The 21,074-nt window shown below is 37.1% G+C and overlaps 1 long non-coding RNA gene across 2 annotated transcripts in view; it reads left to right on the top strand.

Annotated features, from left to right (window-relative positions):
* Positions 1–21,074, top strand: part of LOC120310000 — a 108,573-nt gene that overhangs the window by 32,317 nt on the left and 55,182 nt on the right. Inside the window, exon 3 of one of the 2 annotated variants that reach the window (XR_005557241.1) lies at positions 2,555–3,095. The exons of the other annotated variant lie outside the window; for it this stretch is intronic. This is a non-coding gene — a long non-coding RNA (uncharacterized LOC120310000). Of the gene's footprint in view, positions 1–2,554; positions 3,096–21,074 lie in introns of those variants that run through there. 2 annotated transcript variants of the gene reach the window in all.

Genomic DNA, 21,074 nt, shown 5'->3' with positions numbered 1-21,074 from the left:
GACACAAGAAGAGTCCATCCAGCCTGTTATTAGCTCCCTCTTTAACAAATTCTTCTCATACAAGAAGTGTCTTCTTAGTTACCATCATCAGAATGACTGTGAAAGGCAATGAAAATAGATGGAGCCATGTATGCTAAAAGAAGATTGCATTTCTGAAAAGAAAGGAGGGAGGAAAACGCACACACACACACACACACACACACATACACAGATGCTGAGGGGAAAAATAGCTATTATACACACTTCAATGCTCAGTAAAATCATGAGAAAATGGGAGTTTTTGAAGCTTCTCCTCCACAATGTACACAACATAATCATTAAAATGACCGTTTGGAAAAGAAAATGGAAATGAGCTTCATGGCTGATATTATTTATATAGCTGCATTAGTAATGCTAGACTTGCTCTTCAAGGCACCAGCCAACTTTCTTTCTTTCTTTCTTTCTTTCTTTCTTTCTTTCTTTCTTTCTTTCTTTCTTTCTTTCTTTCTTTCTTTCTTTCTTTCCTTCCTTCCTTCCTTCCTTCCTTCCTTCCCTCCACATTGTTTCTGCATGCATGCTTATAAAAGAAGAGGCGATATTATTATTCCTCACTCCAGAGGTCAGCATTATGACAACCATGGCATTGGTGGACCCATTGTCACTGGTTTTAGTACCTGCCAAGTAGTCTGCCCAAAACTGACCTTTCAAAAGTGTATTTAACAGAATCATACATAAGTAAGCATAAGTAGCTATGCTAGAAAGCAAAATACCAGTCTACAGCATTATCTTTATTTACAAGAATGCTCCTGGGCCACAAGTGACCACATATATTCTTAGAACATTGTAGAGCAGTGTTTCTCAACCTTGACAATTTTAAGGCATGTGGACTTCAACTCCCAGAATTCCACAGCCAGCATTGCTGGCTGTGGAATTCTGGGCGTTGAAGTCCACATGCCTTAAAATTGTCAAGGTTGAGAAACATTGTTGTAGAGTATATGAGTTAGAAGGGACCTCTAGGGTCATCTAGTTCAATCCCCCATTCAATGGCAGAAGCCACTAAATCACCCCTCCCAATCATTCTTGTAGGCAGATTGGTTCACTTTTAACCTTTCTAGCTCTCAGAAAGGTTCAGAGCTGGTTTGGATTGGAGCAGCCTAAAAGCCTTTTAAGTAAGTAAAGAAACATATTCCTCTGATATTTAGTTTGGTATTTTCATTTTATTAGACTTTGTATTCTTGGGTTTATTAGAAAATAGATCTGCTGCTCCTGCACATTCATACATCTTTTAGACTACTATCGTATTACCCCCTAGTCTGCTCTGCAAACTAAAAACCAGTCCTTGTAGGTGTTCAGCATTTAGCTTATATTTATTTCCTTAAACCTGTTCAGCTGCTTTATTCTAGTAGTTGCAAATCTACTAGACCAATGTTTAGTCTACATTTATCAATTTGTCTATAAAGATGTTATGACAAAACCTGTCAAAGGCTTTTACTAAGAACAGCATGTACCGCCTTCATCTGCCAGACCACTCAGGGTCATGGAAAGTGATAAAAATGGTTTTACAGGACTTGTTCTTGATAAAGCCATGCTGATGCCTGATAACGGAGCAATTATTATTAGTACTCACTGTCACATTGCTTGACAATATGTTCTAAAACCTTGGCTAGAATTCTACAGTTTAATTGGGCTGAGTTTCTCCAGGCCCTTCCTCTTCCTTCATCCTGAATATTTAAATCATGCTCCTTTCCAGTCTTCCAGCACCTTCTTTTGGACTTTTCAGAGATTATGGTTATGAATTTGGGGATCACTTCTTCCAACTCTTTCAATATCTTGGGATATACAGTGCTTTGTCTTTCTCTTTCAAATTACAAGAGGAGTTCTTTTTATACTTTTACCAGTCCTGATGGCCATTTTCTCCTTTTCCTTAGTCATGTTTACCTTTTTCTGAGAAGACAGATGCAAAGAAAGTATAAAAGAATTTTCCTTATTAATTTCTCTTTTCTCTTGTGCAGTAGACCCCTAGCCCTGTAGCCTCATTTATTTTTGTATGTGCACCAATCTCTAACTCTAAAAATTTTATTATATTTTGCCTTTCTAAAATGCAGCCAGATAGTCAAACATATCACCAATAGTTCTGGTAGTATAGAATCCTATTAACTTGGATCATTTTTTTTCACGTTTTGTGGACCAGTTCCCACCCATTTTCTCCAGGACCTTATATGTACTATCCCTTGCATAAGAGGATATTGGGAAGGCTTTTTGAAATCATTAGCCCCTTCCATGTTGGCCAGAGAGGCAACAATATGTACTCCTTGCTTGGTCCTGGCAGCCATTAACTGTTTGGGAGATGAGCTGGGCTGGCTGGAACACTGAGCAAGTGCAGAATACTGTTACATTTACAAATCACATTAAAACATTGTACCGGCCAGGTCTGATGAACTAATATAGAATGAGCTTCCACCTCTGTGATAGCTCAAATGATTGCAGATCTCTGATGTCCATAGTAAACAGGACCTTTCTTGATGGTATCTATTTATGGAATAATTACAAAGAAAAAAAAATGTGTCGTTTCCAGTTTCTGAACTCACTTCCAAAGCTGACAGCTCGTGACGAAAAATGAGAACCAAACTATGACATCACTGCAAGCTGTTTTCAACCAAAACATCAGGAGGAAAAGTCAATGCAACAAGAGGAAGCATCTCCATGTTTCTCAAACATCCAGTTCTACTTATTAAAGTCCATAGTTCAAGAGCCACAAGGCACACAAAATGGAAATGAGAGCGCTTGAAGAGGCAAAGAGACATGGATTTCAATGTAGTCCAGTAAACGTTGTGTGTTGAGTGATCAGAAACGAAGAAGTATGCCTTCAGGAGTTTGTTTGTAGCTACACATTATTCCAAGTGTATTATAGCTGAAATGACATTTTGTCAAAGTTCAGCATCTGAATTTCAAAATAAATGTCCAGACAGCAATATTGAAAACCTTGGTGAAAGTGAGGCAGGCTGAGGAGAATCAATAAATCCTGAATACAACATTTATTTAAATGTGCAAATATGATACAACCTTGTGCAAATATGTTACAGTTAGTAAAATAGTTTTAGCTCTTTTTCTTATCTCCTGAGTTTCCTTTCTTTGCTTTGTTATTTTTAATAATACTTGTTGAGTTTTATGTAGTGTTGAAATACTTTGATGAGTACATAGTTAGGATTAATATATGCAGATATATATCATAGACTCTAATGTTGTTTGGGTTGTACATTTTGGTTGTTCAAGCTTCAGATAAGCTTTTCTGAATTGTTACCTCTTTAGGCCTTAGATTAGCTGTTTAGCCTTAGAGGTAAGCTGCTAAGATTCATTTTTCAAGGCTAAATCTGCTTTAAAAAATTAAATTTATTGATTTTTTTAAATACAAAGAAATACAGAAAAGGGGTGTTATACAAAAACCCAACAAATTAATTAATTGTGGAACTATAATAACAAAACAAACAAAAAGGAAATAAAAGAATAAGAGAGAACAAGCAAACAAATTTTTTAAAAAAACAAACACCAAAAGTTAACATATTAAATTTCTATAAAACATATCACATATTCATTCAATCGTTCAATTACTATGTATCAAATTATGTATAAACATATCTATGCTTGTAAGATGTTTTGAAATCTAAGCCAAAGCAAAATATACTATCATTTTTCCCAATTAGTAGGAAAAATGCCTTTTCATAAAATGGATGTTAAACATTTCTTGAATTCTCTCAAAATTACTTATGCTATAACTGCTATAATCTATGAGCTCAAAGACACAGCCTCTTTGCTGTTCTTTCCTGGACAAACAGGAAGGAATCAAGTCAGCATAATTCAAAATGCATTTATAGAGTATGCCCTTAGAAAACATCTGGAATAGAGTCATGCTGTGCTGTGTCCTCTATAACTCCTCTATGGAACACTGGTTCCTTAGGGCAGTAATGGGCAGTTTTCTATGGTTGAAATTCAAATGTCATCAACTGTAGGAAAATCCATCATGAACCAATCTACTGAAGGTATACCAAAATAATACTTACAAGGTCCAGGTGCTCCATCCAATTTCCCCCCCCCCCAAAGGGACTGCTGACTTGTTGACTTAAGAACCACCAGATGGCAACAAAGAATTCACATCTCTTAATTGCAACCTAAGTGATTCCTGGGATTTGTGCAACCAGATTGGGGCATTGCATAAGTATTTTTAAAGCCAGAATTCAAGAAAGTTGTCACGGTCCAGGACTCAGACTCTGATGAAGCTGCTCCAGCCAAACCCTGAAATGTCAGCCTCAAGAGACTCCAAGCCAAGAGTCACTTGAGGCTGATCAAACACAGGCACTAATGGAGCAGCTGGACAGTCAGATGATGACAAACTACCTCTGCTTGGAACTAGATGGAGAATTGAATAAAGAAGCTCAGTGAGGCACTTTGCCAAGCAAGGGAGCAATCCTCTTGATTAAATACAGCTGTCTGCAGATTGATTGAAGAAACAGCCATGTCCCATCTGATCTTCTGTTCTGGTGTATCATTCTTGTGAGTCATGCTCATGTAACTCTGACCTAGAACTGGTCGACAAGCTTAATATGGATCTCCAAATTTGGTCTGGATTTTGACTACTCTTCTGTTTTGAAGACAAAAATCCCTCAGGTAAGCTGAGAAACTTTGTTGATTTACATTTCTTCCTTCTGCTGATAACCGCTGGGCCTTGAGTAAATTGCTTTCCTCACCTGACAACTGTGAGTGTGTGAGGTTGACAGGAGGGGAGTGTCAGTGCATGTTAGAGATTGACAGAGCTGTGAGGTGTTTTTCATATAGCCATATTATTTTTTTTTCAAAATGATTACCTGTGGATCTATGACAGCATGTCAAACTGCCGGCCCATGGGCCGGATGCGTCATGGTGAAACCACGCCCACACCATTGCCGGCAATGGAAAAAAAGTCATGCTACATCACGATATGTCACATGACGTTGCGAGTTTGACACCCCTGATCTATGACACTAGATGGCATCCAAAGAGATTGTTAATCACTCCTGGCTACCATCTAGTTGTCTTCCAAATTTGGGCAGCTAAAATTCAGCCACTGAATAAATGTTGTATACAATTGTATTAAGAATCTTTATTACATTGGTAAAATTCTAATACAAATTAAACTTAAAAGTGAACAGAGAAGATTAAGAATGCAAGGAAAAAGAAATGGAAGAATATTATAAAGAAAATGAAAAGTAATATATAAAGAAGCATCTTCCAGGATAAAGGAAGGATAAAGGAAGGAAGATAAAACTGAATACAAACCAATATAAAGGAAGAAAAAGAAAAAAGTCAAAGAAAGCAAAAAGAAAAATAAAACAAAATAAAAAAGAAAGAAAGCAGATACAAAGAAATGGTTTCTGATTTTTCTTTACAGTAGTTATAAGTACAATTATAAATTTACCTCTTATTGTACGGTTACAACATAATTTTCTTTTTTCTATAATTTATCCTATCTAAAGATCAAAACCATAAAATGTATGTTTGAGGCTTTTTGTTTTCTACAAAAAGTCTACAAGGGATTTCCAAGCATCAATAAACATAAATATTGTCTTTTTCCTGATCAAAGAAGTCAATTTAACTATCTCAGCAAGTTCCACCATCTTCAGCAAACCATTCCTCTGTTGTGGGTTATGCCGAATCTTTCCATTTTTGTGCATTTTACTGCAGTTATCATATACAAAAGCAAAGTTATATGACTTTTTTCCAACTTTTGGTCCATCAATCCCAAAAGGAATGCCTCTCTTCTTTCTTTAGAGTTCTCTAAATCAGTGTGTGTATTTGAATCCAAAATTTTCTAGCTTTTTATATGCTTATCAAGCATGATAAAATATTCCATCTTGTTATATTCAGTTTCCAACATAAATTTTTGAGTGCCTTTATACATTCTAGCCAATTTTTCGGATGATATATACATACCAACAGTTCATCATTTTATAAAAACTCTCATTAAGATTATAAAATAGTGTAAGTTTCAATCCTTTCAACCATATTTTCTCATGTTTCCATACTATAATCAAAATTTTAGCCTATTATATCATACATTCTTTCACTTCTGACTCGTATTTCAATAAAGGTTTATATATTTTAGAAATATGTTAATTATTTTTACACAATTCTGTTTCAGACTCAGTCTTGCAATGTTAAACCATAAACTCTTTTGTCTAATTTAAATAAATGTAAATAAGAAAACTGCTGACAACTAGATCCCTCTGCCATCACTTCTTCTCTTGATTTTATTTTCCGTTCCCTTGACAAAATTCTAGTACCTCATAATGTATTAGCCATTTGCGTTTGCTTATTGTTCAATAAATACTTCTTGTACTGAAATTCACAAAGGTGTTTTCAGGCACAACCTGAGTTTGTACTTATTCCATATTTTCAATATGGAATAATCTAACACTGATTTTTAAATTCACATTAATCTTGATTTTGTCATACCAGATACCAAATGCTATTCAATTCTCAGGTATTGTCCTTCTAACAACAAAAGCTTTCTATTTTTGAGCCTAACCAAACAGCAAGCTGCAAAATACAATTTCAAATCAGGTAAATACAGTCCTCCTCTTTCCTTTGAATCATGTAACACCTTGTATTTAATTTGTGTTTTTCCCCCCCAGGCCACAAAAATTTAGATACACTCTTCTGCTATTGTTTAAATGGAGCATTAGTTGCCAAAATAGGCATTGTCTGGAATAAAAACATCATTCTAGGCATGACATTCATTTTTATCACAGAAAGTCTCCCCAGTGGTGACAGTTGTACTTTTTCCTATCTTAATTTGTCTTTTTTTAAACTTTATTCCATGTCTTAAAATAAGTATTTTGAAATAACATATAGTTCATCTTTGTCATAGTGATACCCAGATACTTTTCCTTCTCATTAATATTCCATATTATGCATTTGTAATAAATAAGCCAATTTTTTTTTTAAATATTTATCTGTAACACCTCATTCAGTACCATCCTTTTCAGTTTCCTGTTCTAATGTTTGACATTTTTGAGTACTCTCCACTGACACCTCCATTTGAATCTCCTCCAATTCTTTTGAATTCTTTCTAGAAATTCTCTTGCTTTCTGGACAGAATTCAGTCAAAATCTCTGTCATTTGAAAGTAAAAATCATACTTTCCAATTTTTGCCTTGGAAGTGGAATCTTTGTCTGTTTTAACATCTGTAAAAAAAAATAATTCTCTTTTCTCTGAGGCAAAATTGTAATAGGAATCTCTTTAAGAACAATTACATCTGTGTTATCAATTTTCACACTTTTATTAAATGCTGCTCCTGAAGTAAAAGATCCCTTGTCTTTCCACTGACAAAGTGCACCAAACATCCCTTGTATTCTTGCAAATCTTGTATTTATTCTATGTACTTTGTTAATTGTTGCCTTTGTTCTGCTCATACCAACCTAAAAAATATTGCTAGAGCTTTAATAACCTTTTCTCTAATATCTTCACCAAATTCCTGTGGGATTGCTCTAAATCTCAAACTAAATTCCTTCACTCTCAGTTCCAGTACAGCCATATTATCTAGTTCTCTTTCCAACTTTCTGCCTATAACTTTTGTCTTACTTTCCAAAATTTCTACTTTTCATTAATTAATTTTACATATGCATACACTTGTTTACAGATCTTTCCATCTTTTTAACTTCCATCTCCTCATTTAGTTTGACCAGTGTTTCATTTGTTCTTATTTCCAAAGCTGTTGATTTAGTATTAAATGATTTGGTCAATTTAGTATCAAGCTCAGTTCCTCAAGCATTTTTTTTTTTTTTGAAAGAATCCGTTTTAATCTCTCTTTGCTGGTTACTCGAATTATCTTCTGCTTTTTATGCTACTATTCTGGTGGTTGCTATTATAATATTATAATCATAAAATTGTTGCAATTGCAGGGGGGGAAGAAAAAAGCCAGCTCCTCCCCCTTTATTTTTTATTTTGTCTTCCTGTGCCTTTAATACTTTTGTCTCAAATGGTATTTCATAGCATGATCCGGAATTCTGGGACTGACGAAAAGGACATTCCTACTGGGACAGGTGGACTGAGCTGATTAGTGCTTTTGACTGTCACCTTGAATTTCTTTCTCACTGGTCTTGGATTGCCCAAATGAGAAGTCTTCTATTGTTTTACTAAGAAAAAGTTGCTTTTTTACCTGATAGCTTAGATTGGCTTCTGCCTGTCATAGGAGTCAGCAAATTGTAATTGGGAAGGATTCATGTCATAGGATGAACTCTGTAAAACAGGGGTCCCCAACCCCCGGTCCGTGGACCAGTACCGGGCCGTGCCATGCCAGCAATTGGTCCGCACAAACAAGCAAAGCCCTATCTACGGGATGCAGGCAGCGGTATTGAAAGGGTGTTATGTGTTCCTGGGATTTGAGAGTTTTATCTTCTTGTTAGATTTTAACAGAATAGCACAGTTGGAAGGAACCTTCTAGTCCAACTCCCTTGCTCAAGCAGGAGACCCTATACCAGGGGTGTCAAACTGCTGGCCCATGGGCCAGATTCATCTATCCATTGCTTCTTGTCCTACCTCCAGGCGCTTTGGAGAATAGCGCAACTCCTGTCTTCAGGTGTTTTGAAGGATAGGTTGATCTCCTCCACCTCTAGTCCTTCTTTGCACCAGATTTTCCTTATCTGCCATGATCCTTTCTCATCTCATAACCTACAGTACATAATATTATTTACGATATTCCACTCTGAAATTTCTTCTGCTTGATAATCAGTTCTGTATGTCTAATCCACGGTGTCAAACTCACCATGTCATGTGATGTGTCGTGACATATCGTGACTTTTTTGCATTGCTGGAGCTGGGGTGGGTGCATCCTCTGCATGAGGCAACTGGCCCTTGGGCCGGCACTTTGACACCCCCTGGTCTAATCATTTCAAACATCTCTTTTCCTTTTGTTTTGTTTCATTTTAAGCTCAAAAATATTTTACTGCCTAACCACTACTGTTTGTACATATTCACAGCATTTAATCTTTCTCCCTAGAATGTGTTTATTGTAAATACAGGACTAATGCTCTAGTGAAGCAAATATTCATAAAAATTGTTTACTGACAATGTCATTGGTTGGTCAAAGGATAAAAAGTTGTAACTGCTGTATAATTCACTATTATGATAAAATCAAAGATTTGTGGGTAAAATGATGGGAAGAAATGACTTTGATCATTTTTGAAGCACCATGGCTAGGAATTTTGGGTTTTAAAGTTTGGAAATGGTTACAATAAGAGAATTGCAACTAGTTGTAATTGTCAGACAAGTATTTTTAGATATATTTAGAATATGGTTCAATACATCCTAAAAATTTTCTTTGTGGCTAGGATAGATTGCATTGGTCTGTATTTTAGGTTTTTCTCCTCAACCTCATCCCATTATTCTTTCCACCATAATTTATAGAACTCTTATCTCCCAGATGTTGAACTACAATTCCCAGCATCCTTCAACAATGACTATGTTTCAGTAGCATCTGAAATTCTGTAGGTTCCTAGGAGCTGAATCTGTTAATTGGGTAATTGGGTAATTGAAAAATCATTGACTTTGAACATCTAAAGATATGATTAAAACAATATATGTGCAAATAGACTAGAACACTGGTCAGATCCATCTTGATTGTTTACATATGTAAGGCACAAGGCTACAACAATCCATTGAAAATGGTCAGACTATTAAATATTTAGAAATTTGCTTCATTTGGTGATGGATTTATTGCCTGTATTCTTAGAAAAAGGAATGGCAAGCTTGTAAAGCAAACTGAATTGCCTCACTGTCACTTAATATTCAGATCTGAATCTGAAATATATGCCCTGTTCATTTGCAATTTGAAATTGTATGGTCCACATTCTGACATCTCCATCCACCATCTTTTTCTCTTCTAGAAGAAAATACATATTCTACAGATTGAGATTTGATTTAAAATACCAAAGAGAATGTTGTAGACTCCAGGTAAATTGAAAGGGAGCCAAGCGATGAAATGTGTAATGCATAATGTCACAACTCAAGTGTGAAAGGGTGGGGCTTGTATTGTGATTCACAATGTTTGTTTTGTCATGTTGGCAAAATGACTAAACAAGTTAGAAACATATGACAATAGTGGTGTGGTAAAAAAATCTCTGCAAAAAAGTCAGTGTGTTGTGCAAAGCCTCAGTTAACTAGTTTTGTTAATTTGCAGACTGTAACAGAACATATAAAAGTAAAATGCTCTCTGCAGTTTGAATGTTTCAGTCAACTTTAATACCACACATTTTGTCATCTATTTTTTTAATTCATTCTGCTACATACATGGATGGAAGCAGATTCTGATTCATCTGGCAGATCACTATTTTGTCATTCCTTTTGGTATCTATTAAATCTTCTCTTCAAAAGGATTTTTAAAAAGAGAATAATGGTCTTCTCATGGGAATTTAGCACCACTGTAACAAACAAGGAAAAGTTAAAAGGATGGAGCTGAACCAAGGCCTTGTTTTTTTCTCTCTCTCTTACACTGAGAATTGTTTATATGTAAATATTTGGTATGAAAAGAGCCTGAGCAACATTTTTTGCTGATGTGCCTGAGTTTAGTCCTTCCTCTGGGTGCAGTTTTAATTCCACAGCCAGAGTATTAGCAATATTAAACTGAAAATGTCATATAATGTCAAGTCTGAAAATGTCACTAAGAAGATTGGGGGGAGCGTGTGTGTGTGTGTGTGTGTGTGTGTGTGTGTGTGTGTGTGTGTGTGTATTTAGATGCTGGTGACCCTGCACCAGCAGCAGTTGAAATAAATAAGCCTCACTGGAACTGTACAGTGGCTTTGGGGCGGGCATAATTTTATACATTTTGCATCCTATTAATTTTCATGGCGCCGATGGAGAAATATTAGAACAGCAAGAGTACTAAAGACAAATTAACTCATCAATTACATGGATGGGACAGTAGAGACCAAGTTTATTTCACCAGTTCCAATTGCAATAAAACTGTAATTACCAACTTGTGGAATCTTCATGGAAATCTGCATTCATTACCACTTAATTTGAAGGCAGTGATTCCCATATACTTGTGGATTTTTTTTCCTCTGGTATTTTTGCAAAGGACTATGATCTGGGCTGAAATAAAACAGCTGTCCCTTCTGGTCCCCAGAGTGACATCTTTAAAAACTTGTCTTGACTAAACATTGCCCCTGACAGCATCAGGTTTGATTTGGCTTGGATTCCAACAGAACAGTTAGAAATGAATATGGATAGATACACTATGTTCAAGGTCATTATGACTTTTGTCTCCTTCCAGCCACAGAAGAAAGGCAGGTTGTCCCCTCTAAGGACTTAGAAGCAGAAATGCATGACCATCCACTAAAGAATCTGATCCTAAGATTGTCCTTCAAGGAGCTCACAGGGTTTGATGTATGTGCAGCATAATAAAGCAATGTATTTCAGTTACAATGTCAAAAGCACCCCAATAAATACTCCATATGGAAGACAGATCACCATTCACAAGCATCTTCTGCTCCTTTTACTCATTGGCTGTTTTATTGTTCTTTTGGGACAGAATTAGATGTAAGAAGACCTCTTGTCTCCATGGAAGCTTTGTTCTTTAATGCAGATTCATGGCTTATTTTCCAGTCTAACTGTGCACAATCCAACAACTTCAGTGCACTATGTAATCCCTCAAAGTCTTGAGTGTGGCACCATAATGTGCCTTGAAATATGCCTCTACTTGAACAAGGTAACTGTAAAAGATGATGGTCTCAAGGTAAGAGACTATGCCTCAAGGAAAAAACAGAATCTTCAAATACTCATATCTCATATTCATATGAGATATATCAAATCTTTATATATCAAGTCTCATATATTGACTCCTATTGCTGCAGGATTAAGTTAAGAAGAATTGACAGAAATAAGTCAGATGTGCCGGTCACATGATGACTTACTTGCCTGACGTGAAGGTTGTGGATATCATGCCTAGTCTTGTTGACAGAACTAAGATTCAACGTTGGCTCCTTCCTAGTTATTAATGACTGTGATTTATAGAGGACTAAGTGTCATGTATTTATTTAATTATTTATTTGTCAAATTTAGTTACTACCCTTGTCACTCACAGAGTGATTCTGTATATTATCTTGAGTTCCTGGAGGATTGGTGCTATATAAAAAGGTGCTAATCAAAGAGAGAACCAGCCTAGAATTGAGGAGAAACTTCCTGACAGTTAGAAGAATTAATCAGTGGAATGATTTGCCCCCAGAAGTTGTGGGTGCTCCAGCACTGGAGGCTTTTAAGAAGAGACTGGACAGCCACTTGTCTGAAATGGTATAGGATTTACTGCTTGAGAGGGGGTTGGGGTCCCTTCCAACTCTGTTATTCTGTTAAATCTAATTAATTAATTAATAACTATATTTAACATCATCTGAATTATATAGTCTTGTCTTCGGGCTTATTTATTGGTATTCTATGTGTGATCTATCCACCTAGTTTCCTTTTTTCTTCTCTGTTCTGTCTCTGGAGAGATGCTAAAAATTTCAAACTATTTATTCTCAATTAACTTTTGGTTTTATTTGTGCATTCCTATAGACCAGACATGTCAAACTCGCGACGTCACGTGACATCGCACAACGTATCGGAGCTTTTTCACCATTGCCGGCAATGGGGTGGGCGTGGTTTTCTGATGATGCATCAGGCCCGCGGGCCGGCAGTTTGACATCCCTGCTATAGACAATTGGGGCATGCATTCCTAAAACAAACAAACAAATATAAAGCAAAGCAGGTAATCTGCCCCTCCCCCTTAAAATATTTGATTTTCTTCGGTCATATTTAGATAGCGTGTGATGATAGAACCTTTTATCCAAATGAGAAAAAATAACCTTGTAGTGCTTGATATTACTGATTATGTCTCTTTTATGTCACATTCTTCCTTTCAGACCACACATTCCTATTTCTTTTATTATAGTTACGTTCATTCAATTGAAGTATTTAACAGCTTTTGTGTATGTGCACATGAACCCGCTTGTTGTGAGTTTTGTGCCTTGTATTGCTCTTCCATTGCTTCACTCAAGAGAAGGAATATTATATCTTTTGCCTTTAATAATGTTTTGGATAGAACCCATGACTGATTTGGGTTTAATCTGCCTACTGTTAAGGCTGGTATTCTTTTGCTAGCATCACAGAATTTGACAAAATTATGGCTTAATATGAACCGCCTTGTTTATGAAGGATCATTGCACCAATGAAAACCTGTTTACTAACTTGTATCATTCCTGGTTGTAGAGATAAATGGTGCCTAGCTCCAATGAAAAATAATCCAGCCTTTTCAAGCCACAGCTATCTGTAAATAATATCTTTTTTTCCCCCTTCTATTCAATTGTGTCCAGTTCTTGGAGACTGCCTCAACATGTCCCTACAGTTTTCTTTGCAAGGTTTTCAGAAGAGGTTTCCCATTGTCTTCTTCCGGGGGGGGGGGGGAGAGAAAAAGAATGACCCAGGATCATCCAGCTGACTTTGTGTCTAAAGTTGGACTTCACCATTTCCCGGTGTCTAGCTTGATGCTTAAACCACTACACAAAATCACATTTCTCACATTTTTATCCTTAGTATTGTACTCTAAAGCAGGGGTCCCCAACCCCCAGGTCATGGACCAGTACCAGGCTGTGGCATGCAAGCAATTAGTCTGCACAAACAAGCAAAGCCCCATCCGCAAGATGCAGGCAGCACACAAAACCACATCCCCTCCGGTCTGCGGAAAAATCTCTCTCCACGGAACCGGTCCCTGGTGCCCAAAAGATTGGGGATCTCTGCTCTAAAGCCATACAGTTTGATTTTTTTTGCATCTTTTGTTCAAGAATCAGAACTTACAATTGGTGGAAGAGGTTTGATGTGATCATAAGATGACACGAACAAATGGAACAAGTTATGCTGTTGCCTTGTTAAAACTAAGCAGACCTCATTCTGATCCCTGCCTAGACAGCTTACATTCTCCTAAGAAATGCCAAAATATAAGTATTTCCATAAATCAGACTCTGCTTTTGAATTGTTAATTTTATGTAAGGGTCTATCTACAATCTTGAATGACCTTACTAGAATACAAGAGTTAGGGTTACATACAAAGATATGTAGTTCTATGCAGACCAGAATGTATGTAGCCATAATGCAATATGTACCTACAGATATCAGCAAGCTTAATAGAATAGAACCCAGAATTTATGTCATTTAATATGTATGTTATAAATTTTTGTCTGACGGTCAGTCATCACTAAGCACCAAACCATAGAAGCAGGATCTTTCACACCAGAGACCCAAGGTGCAGACTGTGCAGAGAAGTGTTAAGAGGTCCAATACAAAGTGGCAGGGTGTGAAATGCAGATAGGAGCAGAATACACTGAATGGCACAACCAGATGGGAGATTGCAAAGAAGGTTGTACAGAATAACAGGGCTAAAATCCTGTGGGACTTCCACATCCAGACAGACAAGCAAGTATAGGCCAATCAACCAGACATCTTGGTTAATACACAAGAACTAGAAGACAGATGGTAATAGATGTAAGAATCCTTGCCTTGCCTTGCTTTGCCTTGCCTTGCCTGTCCTTTCCTCCCATGCCTTCCCTGTTTCTTTTTCTCTCTCTTTCTCTCTCTTATAATCATTGTGGTATAGCTGCTGATGATCGAGGAGTGGGGAGACTCAGATTCTAGTACTTCCTCAGCAGTGGTGGGATTCAGCCAGTTTGCACCACTTCAGCAGAACCGGTAGCTAAACTTTTTGTTGCCCAGGCCCAAAATGGACTTTCGGAAGCAGCATCCACACAGAGAACCAGTTGTTCACATATTTGAATCCCATCACTGTTCCTCAGGCATGGAAGCCAACTGAATGATTTGGGGCCATTGACTGGGAAGTTGAAAAAAAAATCTGTCTGCCCACTTGCATTGAACCATGATTTCATGATCTTCACCTTGCAGTAAGTATCCATATGTTGGGCTATTGTGCCAAAATAAATAAATAAATAAATTTTATTTGTATTTGTTATTGGTCCTGAGCACAATTCAAAGTGCACTGAAGATGTCCCCCACCTCCAATGGAGACGAAACATTTGCAGCCAAATCTCCAAGCTCAGAGATCTACCCAACTGGTAGCCCAACTACCAGCCCGAGCTATTAATAATCAAACATATCTCAATATCCATATGTGTCTATGAATGTGTGCATGCACACACATATGGGGGAGGAAAGAGAGAAAGAGAAAAATAACTCATTGCAGAAAGAAGTGCAATGAAGAGTGTGCTATGGCATGCTGATTACTGGGAAAATGAAAATGCAGAGTAATACATTAACTACAAAAAGGAATACTTTGAACTACAGCATTTGTTTCAGGCTCCATTATTCATAGTTAATATTCAAAGGGATCCATTCTGAAACCATAATATATATCTGATGGTTTCTTTTTTTTAAAAAAAAGACATCTGAGCTACAGACAGTACCATCTTTTCATAGTGAACTGTATTACTGTGTAGTAATCAGTGCTCAGTCATTGCAGGGTGCAAATATGGCTGACTGCCTTCGCAGCGTTTATTCTTTATAAACAGTTTTCCAAGCAGCAAAAATTTAACATGGCAATAGCATAGCAATAGCATTTCATTGGTTAAACTCCTTACCAATCCTTAAGGATAGAAAGCCAGAGACCCAAAACAGGGTGCAGTTGGCTATAACATCCTGTTGGTGTAAGCTAGCTGATATCAGGCAGGTGAGGTCATTGTACCAGCCTGGGGTAGTTTCCCACATTGCCATGGTGATGTGAAGGGATGAGATAATGTAGAGAGAAGAGGCACACAGGCTTTGGAGGGGCAGTTTGCTGCTCACAACCTCTACCTGGCCCCTATCTCTACATTACTGAATTACCAAAAGTTATATAATGCTTCTGTGCTGTCTCACTTTCCTTTCCTTTCTTCCTGCTCTGCTTGATGTTTTTGCCATAGATTCAAAACAAAGTCTCAGTTTTAGATGAGCAAAAGGAATTGTATGTTGGTGAGAACCTGCTCTATGTGAAATACTTGGAGGCCAGTTTGTTCTTCATGTTAAACTGTATCACCAACTCAGCCCAAAGCAACCTTATCTGCCACATTCTATGTTCCTCGATGACCCTGCCTATGTTCACAATAGAAGCAGAGTCTTCAAGTTGTAGATGTTCCAGCCCATCCCATGGTTCCAATTAGCTTCCTAGGGAGAATGTTTTATGGACTTACATAGGGGTCCCTAACCCCTAGTCTATGGACCAGTACTGGGCCATGGCATGACAGCAACCGGTCCGCACAAACAAGCAAAGCCCCATCTGTAGGATACAGACAGCACACAAAACCACACACCCTCCAGTCTGCAGAAAAACCTCTCTCCATAGAACCGGTCCCTGGTGCCCAAAAGGTTGGAGACCTCTGGACTAAGATATTCTGAAGACTTTTAGTTTGTATATATTTGGCTTAGGATTTCAAATCTAATATTCTTAGGTAAAATGGCAATTGCAGTAAAGCAGACAAAGCTTTGTAACAATGGCATGATAGAAGATCATATGCTTTTCAGTCTTGCATTTTATTCAAAAATCAAAACAGCCATTGATGTAATACTAGGAAACTCAGATTAGTAAGAGACAGGATTTGGGAGTGCTGATTTCCCTGAGCTGACTGAATGCAGAAGATTGAGTTCAAAAATCATAAAATTGGTTTTATGTGGCCTGAGTCAAGGACTAACAGCTAATATAACAACAATCTGAAGATGAAGAGCTTTAAAGTAACAATAAATGTTGACTACAATCCGAGCTAGACAACTATGCGGACATCTGTTGAAATCAATGGAATTAAGTGCACTTAGCGCTGAATTGTATTGGGTGCTTTATAGTTTATTGCATGATCAATGGATCAATGGATCTATATTTATGGAGGTTTAGCTTTTGGTTTGCATTTTAATCTTCATTTGTCATTTTCTTTAGTATTATCTTTTAGCTATTTATATGGAAAATTTTTAAAAAATGTTCATAAAGCCCCTGTAAAAAGTGGCTGGATACCAGATTGTGCATATGTTCCTTTTCTCTTCTTTGACTTCCAAACTACAATTATTGACGAAAAATTGGTGTACTTTCTAAGGTGGTTCCTTCTAGATATATTGGAATAAATTCCCCATCATCCCCAACCAACCTTGTTCCAATAGAGAGGGATGATAAGGGAAAAATGAATTCAATGTAACTGAACAGTTTCCTCAACCTGGACAACATGAATTCTTAGAATTCCTAAGCATGGCCAATATAGAGGATATGGAAGACATTATTTCTAGCCTTTGCCATGATCAGATCACTTCCTAATGAGATTGACTTTTGTGAGGTGATTAGACTGTTTTGAATGGCCAGCCTCAAACATCTTATAGATCCAGATCAGTGTTTCTCAACCTTGACAATTTTAAGGCATGTGGACTTCAACTCCTAGAATTCCACTGGCTGTGGAATTCTGGTAGTTGAAGTCCACATGCCTTAAAATTGTCAAGGTTGAGAAACACTGATCCAGATGGACGCTAGTAAATGCTAAGAGGACTTCCTTTTCATCTGGCTGATAATTCCATTAGCAACAGGAAGAGACCTGGCTTTTCATTGGATTGCTCTTGAGATGCCTCTGTCTACTTGTGGATTCTAACTGGCACCTTGGTTTACTCAGGAACTCCAGGTGACGAAGCTGCTGAAGTGCTGCCTGGGTCAAAGTGGAGGAAATATTTGAAGTGAGCTTAATCAAACTTGGGTATGAGCTCACATTGAATCCTACACCATGACAGTGAGAGAGGAAATTGTAACTACTTGTTTCTACTTGTTTTCCATTATCCTGTTGGCAAAGTGTTGGTTAGCTTCCTTGTTTAGGATGTCCTGCTCCCTTTGATTTGGGACATTTTGTTAGACAGCTGGCAGCTGTGATAATTTTGTATAATACTTTCCTAATAAAATTTTTCTTATTCCCTAAAGTCTGATTCTGCATGGACAAAACCCACATGGTGGCATCTAAAGCAATATCCGACCATGTTAACTGGGATTCCTTTTGTCTTGTGAATGCAATGAAGTGGAGGGGGTGTCTCTAATATATACCCAGCCACTTTCAAAAGGCAGGAGTGTACATGGTAAGCTGGATTTAGGAAGTGCTGAATGCTTCATTATAGGAGGAATTAATTCTGCAGATTAAAAGAGGGTGTGGTATACTCTTTCCAGAAGCATCCTCTTAATCCAGATGTGTTAGACAACTATCACCATATCTTCAGTCTTCCAGGAGGCAAATTCTGAGCACAATAGAGGAAGGGGGTAGTCTGAACCTTTTTCAATTAGGATTCAGCCTGAGGTCAACTTGAATTGACTTCCAGATTAGAATACCTGAAGAAAATTATCTATAATCCCTCAGTACCATGAAATTAAGGAGCAGGGGAGAATTGTTGAAACGTGGAGAAGATGTTTCTCTCTAACATCCCCAATACCGTGAAAACAGCAGCCCCAATATCATGAAAACAATATCATAAGAAGCTAAAGTTATTTCCATGCTGTTATTCTTTCAGAAACAAGTTATTAAGGAATTCTCCTAGAAAATTTTATTTAGCTGGGAGAATATCATAGGAATACAGTATTTACATTGTTCTGGTTAAGTTTTTATTTTAAATTTCTAGTTATTGTGAGGATTACACTATGGATAGTTTATAATTACATTTATAATTCTTGTATGCTGCTGAGAGTTGTATATTTGTGGCAGTTTAAACATTCCATCAATTAGTACTATGGCTTTTGGCAGGAATAGGTTTGCACAGAATTATGGGAACTGGTTATCCCCATAATTTTTGGAACATGACAACAAGGGTCCTGATGTTTTGCCTTTTTTTTTTTTAACCTAACCCTATACTTCATGACTCTCTTCTTCTGTTGACCTCCATGCCTACTAAATAAGGTTAATTTCATGCAGAACCTGGTTTCTATGAATACAGTTTCTCACTAGATTCAGGAGTTGCCCATGGAGATGGTGTAGATTTAAGAAAGCTACAACTTCACTATGAAATGCTTTTCATTCCATCTTCCAAAAGTCTCTGATTAGATAGAAAATCATTACTGTGATTTAAAGGCCAATCAGTTGATCCTGGAATCTACCTCAGACGTCTGTAGGCATACTTGCATTTGTGTCTATGTGCATGCTTGGGAGCCACCCAGGGTCAGCTATTTTATGGGCAGATACATAAATGTTTTAATAAATAAATGATTGCTGTTCAGTAATCTAGGATAGAGGAAAAGAAGGTGATGGAAGGTATGGATGGGCATCCAACATGTTCCAGAGAAAGACACATTGACTTAAGGAAATATCAAAAGATGTGAAATGCACATCCATGTATACTCTGAATCACCTTGTCCTTTCCTATCCAGGTTGCTACATTGTTGAATTGTTTATATGTGTGAACTAATTTCCCATATGTTCTTCTTTGTTGGACAAATACTGACATTACAGGTTTTAAAATTTCCTAATATAAGCTTTTATTTAAAATGTTATTGCACTTTTTATGCTGTTTTCAAAAGCATACAGTACATTTTTTTCAGTTGCTGCTTTTACAAACAACTGGCTTTATTTGTTGTTGTTGCAGATTTTTGATCAGAAAAAAAAGTAGATGTTAGCAGAGTCAGTTTAATGCTGCCATCTGTGCTCTGGTAGAGTCCATTTTGTTGGACTATGCAATTCCATTCCAATAAAATCCTGGCAAATTTGTTTTACATGCTCAGTCTGGGTTGAACCCATTGCATCTCTTTATTTATTAAGTTTAGGGCCAGTAAAACAAATGGTCAGAATTGTTATTTTTTTTTCCTCTGCCTTCCTAAATGCAAAACTTGTTTGTAGCCATATGTGCTCAAGTATATAAAACATGAACTGCACACTGCTTCATTTCAGTGACACAAATAATATCCTATTAAGAATGAGTGGGTTATTTTTTGAAACTATTAAAATCTAAGTAAATGCTACCAACGTACTGTGTGATAATTTTGAATATCCAGGTCTTTGTTGCTGTTGCAGAGTTTCTGAGGATGGCAAAAACTGTACAGTTTCTGGAACATCTCTCTGCGGAATGAAAAGTGTAATTGAAGCAATTGCTTTGGACAGTAGAGGATTTTGCATGTAATGCATTTTTTTCTCAGAAAGCTAATGTTGGCTCTATAGAAAAGACCTGGAAATGTCATGAGTTCTTAAACATGTGATATTTATACTTCAGTTGCTGATAAATAAATCTTTAAAAATGTCCTGGAAACTGCAGTCAAGTACAAATTAGTTTTCAAAAGTATTCTACATAGCAGAACAGAAGGTTGAGTTCTTAAAACAGCCTTCCCAACATTGATTCTTCCAGATGTTTTAGGTTGGCTATTATGGGCCTGAAGGGAGTTAGAGTCCAAAAGAATTCAGAGAAACACTAATGGAAAGCACCTATCTCAAAATGGAACAGGAAAAAAAATGTAATTGTTTTATTGGCATCCATAAAGTCATGTCAAACTTACCTGCTATATGCCTCCCAGAGTCATTGGGAAGAAAGTGAATGTAGAAAAGAAATCTCCAGGATCAGAAGGTGACTGACCATTTCACTGCAACTATTTTCATTGTCTCCATCTGTTCAACTCTGGAATTAATTTGCATGAGATCTGGTTCTGGCTATCAGCTTGGTTGGCTTCAAAGGAAGGTTGGACCAATTCATGAAGACCTTGGGCATCAATAGCTATTAGCCTTAATGGTAGGGTGACTGGCCATCTGCTGGGAGATTAGTTCTTTTGCACTTAGTTGGCTGTTGTGAGAACAGACTGCTAGACTAGATGGGCCAGAGATGCAATCCAGTAAAGGACTGCTTATGTTCTTATGTTTTGAAACATTACTTAACTTATGTACTATCTATTTGATTCCATAAAGAAGCAGTGATCCCCACAGTTAGTGTCACACAGAAGAGATCTACTAAGTTACACTAACTGTGACACCACTGCTTCTTTGTGGAATCAAACAGATTCCAGAGTAAAACTCTACTGTGTTGGAGCAGACCAAAGATTCATATATTCCAGCATCTTATTCCCTTGT

The sequence above is a fragment of the Crotalus tigris genome, unplaced genomic scaffold (assembly GCF_016545835.1).
Source record: "Crotalus tigris isolate CLP2741 ecotype Arizona unplaced genomic scaffold, ASM1654583v1 scf7180000018101.4720394464:4744507, whole genome shotgun sequence".
In the NCBI taxonomy this organism is placed as follows: domain Eukaryota; kingdom Metazoa; phylum Chordata; class Lepidosauria; order Squamata; family Viperidae; genus Crotalus; species Crotalus tigris.
Note: the sequence above shows the minus strand (reverse complement) of the source record. Positions and strands in the feature narration are given on the sequence as shown.